This window comes from Trichosurus vulpecula, chromosome 2 (genome assembly GCF_011100635.1).
Source record: "Trichosurus vulpecula isolate mTriVul1 chromosome 2, mTriVul1.pri, whole genome shotgun sequence".
Taxonomy (NCBI): domain Eukaryota; kingdom Metazoa; phylum Chordata; class Mammalia; order Diprotodontia; family Phalangeridae; genus Trichosurus; species Trichosurus vulpecula.
The window spans coordinates 102,148,474-102,156,271 of record NC_050574.1 but is presented as its reverse complement, the minus strand read 5'-3'; the positions used below and the strand labels follow the sequence as shown (position 1 = coordinate 102,156,271).

The following is a 7,798-nucleotide window of genomic DNA, read 5'->3' as shown; positions in this document are numbered from 1 at the left end:
AATGTCTGACAGGCATTTTTAACTGGACATCACACCTTTCTATAGCTAAGATCAATATCCCCCAAATCATTTTCTCAAGCACTCAGGCTCAAAACTCTCTCTGTGAGACACTCTCTTGTCATGTCATATCAATCACAAAATTTTGCTAATTCTTCCTTCAAAAACGTCTCTCATATCTGCCCATTACTGTCACTGCCACACTAATTTAGGTATTTTATGAGCTCATATTGACATAGCTTCTTAATCTGTCTCAAGACTTATTTCTTGAACTTCCCTCAAATGGTGTACAACTTGCTAGAGTAATCTTCCTGCAGAATGGCTCTGATAAAGAGAACACTAAATTGGTACAGAGAAAAAAACACTGGTTCTAAAATCAGAGGAGCTTGGTTTACATCCTTTCTCTGACTTCTTACTACCAGTGACTGGGCAAATCATTTAATCTTCCCATGTTGCTTTCTCCTCTGGAAAGTGAAGGAGATTGGCCTAGATCAGTGGTGTCAAACTCCAATAGAAATAGGGGCCACTAAAACACACACAAGGATCCCTGCAGTTGTGTTGACACCTCTGGACTAGATGACCTGTGTGATTCCTTCCAGCTATAGAGGTATGATCCCATAAAACAGACTTGGTTTCTAGTCCTGGCCTTGTCACTAATTAGTTTTGTGACTTTGGGCAAGTCACTTGATCACTGTAGTCCTTAGAGTCCTGGAGTGCCCAAAGGAAAGTACTGTATGTTAACGTCTTTCCAAAACTGTGATGTCCTAAAATGAACACAATTCTACAAATATAGTCTAACCAGATAGAATATAACAGGACCTTTCCAGTTCTAGATAATATGATGTCTGAATAATTCAAATTTCATAGGATCACAGATTTCAAGTTGGAAGGACCTTAGGATTATTTCCAACTTCTTCATTTGACAAAGGAAGAAAACTGGGGTTCAAACAGTACCAGGATTAGAGCATACACATGGGAAAAGAACCTACATGTACAAAAATATTTATAGCAGCTCTTTTTGTGGTGGCCAAGATTGGAAATTAAGGGGATGCCCATCAACTGGGGAGTGGCTGAACAAGTTATGGTATATGAATGTAATGGAATACTATTGTGCTACAAGAAACGATGAGCAAGATGCTTTCAGAAATACCTGATTAGGAAAAATACCAGCACCTGGAAAGACTTATATGAACTGATGCTGACCAAGGGGAGCAGAACCAGGAGAACAATGCACACAGTCACAGCCACAATGTGTGATGACTTACTGATAGACTTGGCTCTTCTCAGCAATGCAAGGTTCTAAGACAACTCCAAAAGGCTCATGATGGAAAATGCTATCCACATTCAGAGAAAGAATTACAGAGTCTGAATGAAGATCAAAGCGTACTCTTTGCTCTCTTTTTTGTTTTGTTTTGTTTCTTCCTTCTCATGTTTCTTTCCATTGGCTATGCTTCTTCACAACATGACTAATGTGAAAATATGTTTAATATGAATGTATATGTAGAGCCTATATCAGATTGCACACCATCCTGGGAAGGGGAAAAAAATTAAAACTCAAAAGCTTGTGGAACTGAATGTTGTAAACTAAAAATAAGTAATTTTTTTTAAAGCAAAAAAAAAAAAAGGGCCAGTATTCAAATTGAGTTCCTCTCATTCTAAATATAAGGCTCTTTCCATTGCTTCCCTATCTCAGTTTTAAGTTAAAGGCTGCAATAAAGAGGTTGGTCTCCTTGCCACAAATCCATTCATTCTAATCCATCCTCTACTAGGCTATCAAAGCAATATTCCAAAAGCACAGATTTGACCATGTCACCCCACCTCCATTCCCCGGGGATTCAATAAACTCCAGGATCAAATATAAAATCCTTTTTGGCTTTCAAAGTCCTTCATTGGACATTTCCTACCTTTCTAGTCTTCTTGCACCTTACTCCCTCTTCCATATTCTCTCTAATCCTATGACATCGGCTTCCCTGATGTTCCTGGAACAAGACGCTACATTTCTTGACTCTTTTCACTGGTTTTCCCCATGCCAGTAACTCCCTTCTCACCTCTGCTTCCTGGCTTCCTTCTGATCCCAGCTAAGCTCTCCCCTTCTGCAAGATGTCTTTCCTAATTCCCCTTCAAGCTTAGGGCTTTGCCTTCCCTTGAGTATCTCCCATTTATCTGGTATAAATCTTGTTTGCACATGGCTGTTTTCACTTCGTCTTCCTCAACAGACTGTGGGCTCCCTGAAGGCAGGGACTCTAAAAAAAAAAACCCCAGCAAACTTTTTCTTTTAAGTTCCTGCCATGAGCACCGTGCCTGGCACAAAGTAAGCATTTAGTCAATGCTTGTGGACCGACTACAACCCTCTGGCAGAAATCTCCAACGTTAACATTTCGTTTTATAAATGACGGTGGCCCTTGGAACAAAAGCTGAGCCGCCCCTACCCTCGGAGATGACGCTCTAGGAGAAAAGGGTACAGCTCCAAAGGTTATTGCAGAACCAAAGGGCGGTGGCCTCTTTCCTTGATCTCGGCCTCCCAACGACGGCACCACGGGTTTATTCAAAAGCACTAAAGTTAGTTTCGGTATTAACTTTCTTCCCTCGGGGACTCTTGCAAATTAGGACAACACAGCGAGGAGACGCTGGACCACGTGTTCCCGCCCCTTCTCGCCCCTCTCCCGCGTCTGTTCAGAGACAGGGCTGGCCGCAAATAGCGCGGTTCACCCTCTAGCTCCAAAGTTCTTTGGCACTAACCAGGGGGTCTCAACCTGGGGCCTTCAACTTGTTTTTAAATACTTTGCTTCTTGTATTTCGACATAATAGTCCCCGCTTGTAATCCTTAGTATTTTATTTTATGCATTAAAAACAAGATCTGAGAAGTGCTCCCCAAGGCGGGGCGGGAGGGGGCCCCCAAGACAGAAGAGGGGTTGGGTCTGCAAGGGGGGGGAGGGGCAGGAGTGGCCGTCATCTCCTTCCTCTCTACGGACGATTCACCCCAGGCGGCCATCCCTCGGCCATGGCCTCCAGACACCGGGGCGGATTTCCGGGGTGAGCCTCGGCTCGGGTCAGCGGGGCCAGAGAAGGCCCGGCCCAGACCCCGGGGCCTGGAGCCCGCGGCCAGGCCCGGCCCAGCCCGGCGGGAGGGCTGGCGGCCCCGCGGTCAGAACCAAACTTACCTAGGTCGATGTATACGGCAATAAAGATGGCAAGGGGCGGGGAGAGAGACGGAGGAAGGGGAGGGGCCGAGGCTCAGGAGCCCGCCCCGCCCCCTCACTTCCCGCCTTCTCTTCTCAACCTTCCCGGGCTGCCTCCGGGCCCTGCTGCCCTCCAGTCTTCATTCTCTTTCTCCGTCCTCCCTCCCCTTCCTCTCTTTCTCCATCCTCCTCCTTCTCTTTCTTTCTCCTTCCCCCTCCCTCTTTTTCTCCCTCATTCCTCCCCTCCCCCTCTTTCTCAATCCTCCCTCCTTCCCTTTCTTTCTCCTTCCCCCTCTGTCTTTTTCTCCGTCATTCCTCCCCTCCCCTTTTCTCCATCCTCCTCCTTCCCTTTCCTTCTCCTTCCCCCTCCTCTTTTTCTCCCTCATTCCTCCCCTCCCCTTCTTTCTCAATCCGCCCTCCTTCCCTTTCTTCTTCCCCCTCCCTCTTTTTCTCCCCCATTCCTCTCCTCCCTCTCCCTCCCTTTCCCCCTCTCCTTTTGGGGTTCAGGCTGCGTTCCTAGTCGTTTTCCCTTTAATGGGGAAGAAAGGTTCCAAGCTATATCTGAAGATCTGACTCCTTTCCTACCAAGGGTCAGTTGCACACATGGTGAACAGCATTTATCTAAGCTAATGGAATCAGGGAAGTTAAATGAAAATTTACCAGATAATACACGGTGTGAACGAGCTCTCTTACTTTGTTGTTTCCGTCCTGTCTGACTCTCCGTGACCCCATTTTGGGGTTTTCTCGGCAGAGATACTGAAGGAGTTTGCCATTTCCTTCGCCAGCTCATTTTACACCCTGAGGCAAACAGGGTGAAGTGACTTCCCCAAGGTCCCTCAGCTAGTAACTGTCCAAGGTCACATTTGAACTCAAGAAGATGCACTTCCCTTCCTAGCTGCGCACTCTCCTCGACCAGGGATTTCTCAATTGAACTTAGAAAAAGAAAATCCTTGATCTCACCACAGGAAAAATTCCCTTAAATCACTACGGAGGGACAAGGAACACAGGAACAGGGACACGCTCTTCTACATGTCAGCCTCTTTCTGGAGTCTTTCTTTCGCTCTAGGGACCTCTTCCTGAAAAGAGCCTAGAGCTGCATGCCTTCTATGGAAACTAGAAGTATTAAAATCTCTTCTTTACCAAACTCTCTCAACAAGTCAACCCCTAGGCAGGGAGCATCCAGGGATCATTCTCTACCAAAGAGGAGAATCTTATGCTAATATGTTTAAGCTCAGGGATACTATGTTAAAGGATTTATTTATTTTCAGTAAGATAATGATTACTCCTAGTTCCACTTGGTAGAAACTCCACCCGTTCCACTTAGGTGTATGACCTTGGGGCGAGTCACTTAGAGTCACTGATTTAAAGCTGGAAGAGCATGTTTAAAGGACTATTTCCTTACATGTACTTTCGAGCTAATGTCAATAAACCAGCATAAGGCAAAGACAGGAAAATTTCAGCTTATTTGCTCAACGTGAGACATTCCACCAGTACTTGATGGGCATATGTGTTTCTTCAATCTGACTAATATTTATACCATTCTACCATTCAGGTAACTATTTCTTACCTGGGTCTAAGAGGTTGCTTATTACAAAGCAATTTGGTTTGAGAGTCAACAGGTTGTTGTGAAGATTACATGAGATAAGCTAAAAAAAATGCTAGCTATTATTGTTTGTACTACCACTACCAACCACTACTACTAATTGCTGCTGCTGCTCCTTCTCCTCCTCCCACTACCACCACCACCATCATTACTACTTTACAAATATCAATGGATAAAATTTACTAAACATAAATTGATTACTCTAGATTTGTCAAGTGAGAGTAAATCTAAGGGTGGAAAGTGCTAATCTATGTGCTCAGACCTCTCATAATTGTGCTTTTGAACCAGCCCAAGGGCATGCTTTCTAATAACTTGTTTTATGAAAAATCAGTGTCCCCAGCAGAATTACAGGACTCATAGCTTCAATTTCACTTAATGCATATATAATAAACTTAACCTCACTTGCCTTCCTCCTCTGTTCTCTCCAACCAAGTTGAAACTCTCCAGGCAAGTGTTTTTTCTATGCTTGTGATTCCATTTCTGTTTAGAAATCTATTGCCACTAGCTGATGGAGTGCCTTCCTATTCAGATTTTAGGTACTTTTTCCTATCTCTAGCCTACTATTCTACCCATATTTCTAAACCTAGCTTTCTCTTTTCTCATGATTTTAGTCAGAATATTTCATATCCCGCCCCTCCCACCCCCCTCTAACTTCAAAACACAGTGGTTCTACTCAGGTATTCAGCCTTGCTCAATAGCCACAGTCCTCACTGAAGACCTTTATGTAATCTGCAATACAGATGATGGCATTTAGGGGAGACAACATGAATGAAAGAGCATTTATTAAGTACAGAGAGTTATATAAATGAGATATCTTTGGCTATGTACTGACATGCATAGTTGGATCAGATTAAGCAGAAAATTTGGTGTGGCTAATTCACATTCATGTAAGCAGAGCCCTGAGAACAACAGCTCTTCTACTTGCAGTGTTAAGGCAAGCCTATTCAGAAAGGGAGTCACCCAATATTTAGCCCCAACCATGTTCAAGTAAACTTGGCTTGAGACTCCCTTCTCAGTTTTGTCAATGCCTTGGATTACCCTTTAGCAATGAATCATCCTCTAAGATTTAATTTGTAATCCCAAAGCGAGGTAATGAAGTTTTCCTCTAAGGTATTTAATTATGTCAAACAAATTGGAGAAATCCAGTAGAACGTTGACTGTCTTAGTAATTTATAAATGACAGCTTCACAGGCAGGAGATATATCAAATGCAAATACTGTGCCTAATAGTTCCAAACGATGGTGTGTTCTTGCAGCAAGATTTTTATCATTTACTTTTTAAAAATTAACATTCTAAATTGCCCTCAAAATTGTGACTCAAGCATTAACATTGTATTTAGGTTGGATAAAAGTTTGTTCAATATGCTGCACATTGATAGTAAAAGCAGAGTATTTATTTAAGATTTTCTATATACTAATTATGAAAAATAGTATGTCTAGATGAGAGATCCAGATAAAGAGTTGGTCCTATCATCTTCTTCTATATAGTCATCTTGGTATTCTTAGCATGTAACCTCTACATATCTCCACATTGTCTATCTATCTCTATCTATCTATCTATCTATCTAGTTTTGATTTTGGAAGCAAACAGTTGTCTATATAAATGATGGTAAAGGACAGGAAGTGATTTTCTTTTTTCCTTTTTTCTTTTCCATAACAGTATAAAAAAAAAGACGATTGCACATGAAACTGCAAATCTATTATGTGCAACTTGCTATTCGTTTTAAATATATAATGAAGTTAGGATGTAAATTTCCTTTTTTCCCTCCCCCCCACCCTTCTGTAGAGATGGCTACAATTAGACACAAATATATATATATAATATATATATGTATATGTGTATATATATGTATATATATACAGACATATATGCATATATACACACATATATGCACATATATAAAATTATTCTATGCATACTTTTATCTATCAGTTCTTTCTCTGAATGAAGATAGCTGTAACAACAATGTTGCTATCAACTGCTGTGGCTGTTTAAGACCAACAACACCAGCACACAGAAGAGCTGCCACACAGGTTCTTTGATCTGCTTTTCTAAGGAAAGCAATGTTAAGGGAGTAACAATATCACTTTAATCAAACATACATATATCATTCACTTACTTCAGTGGGAAAAGCCAGGACCCTGAACTTCAGAGCAAATACAAACAGAAATTATAACCAAAAATATTAACAAATCAAATAATACAAACCAGTAGCCAGGCTTCTAGCTTTCTGTCCAACATCTCAGTACATAGTTGCCAGAGAAGCACCAACATCTAGGTTTTCTATGCTTGGGGAGAAGGGAGGGGTACTCCTTAACAACAGCTACCCAGAGTCTTGTCGTCAAATCACACAATACTCTTCCAGTGAGTGAGAGCCCCCAACAAAATGCTAATCTCTGAAATTTATATACCCTGTTCAGGGTCAAAGGGCATCACAACCATGCAACTCAAACCTATGTGAACTAGGCTTTCTTGTTTCTTAAGCAGGTCATCAAAGACTCCCAGATTTAATCAAAGAAACAAAGACACTTGATTACTTCAGTTCTCCAAAAGGGAAAACAGTAAAAAAAAAAAAGTTCCACCTTAATTATCAATACATCCAATTGATGGGCATCCCTGCAATTTTGCCATCACCAAGAAAGCTGCCATGAACATTTTAGAATATATATAGGTTCTTTTCCTTTTCTCTTTATCATCTTTGGAAATAGGTATAGTATTGCTAGGTCGAACGATATAGATAAATTAATAATTCTTTGGGCATAATTCCAGATTGCTCTCCAAAATGGTTGGATCAGTTCACAATTGCATGTAATGAATCAGTGTTCCAATTTTTCCAACATTTGCCATGTTCCCCTTCAATCATTTTTGGTATAAAATGATTTCTCAAGGTTGTTTTAATTTGCATTTCTCTAATCAATAATGATATAGAGCATTTTTTCATATGACTATAAACTGTTTTGAGAAATTGATTTTCTGACAGTTTAAAGTATGAGTGATAGGCTGTTGACAAGGGACAAGA

General features: G+C 41.4%; 1 protein-coding gene across 2 annotated transcripts in view; it reads right to left on the bottom strand.

The window, feature by feature from the left end:
* Window positions 1–3,350, bottom strand: part of ESD (esterase D) — a 35,660-nt gene extending 32,310 nt beyond the window's left edge. The window contains exon 1 of one of the 2 annotated variants that reach the window (XM_036745964.1): window positions 3,159–3,350. The gene's annotated coding sequence lies outside the window, so the exon portion shown is untranslated. The remainder of the gene's footprint in view (window positions 1–3,158) is intronic. The other variant, XM_036745965.1, reaches the window with a different exon arrangement.
* Window positions 3,351–7,798: the final 4,448 nt, after the last annotated feature.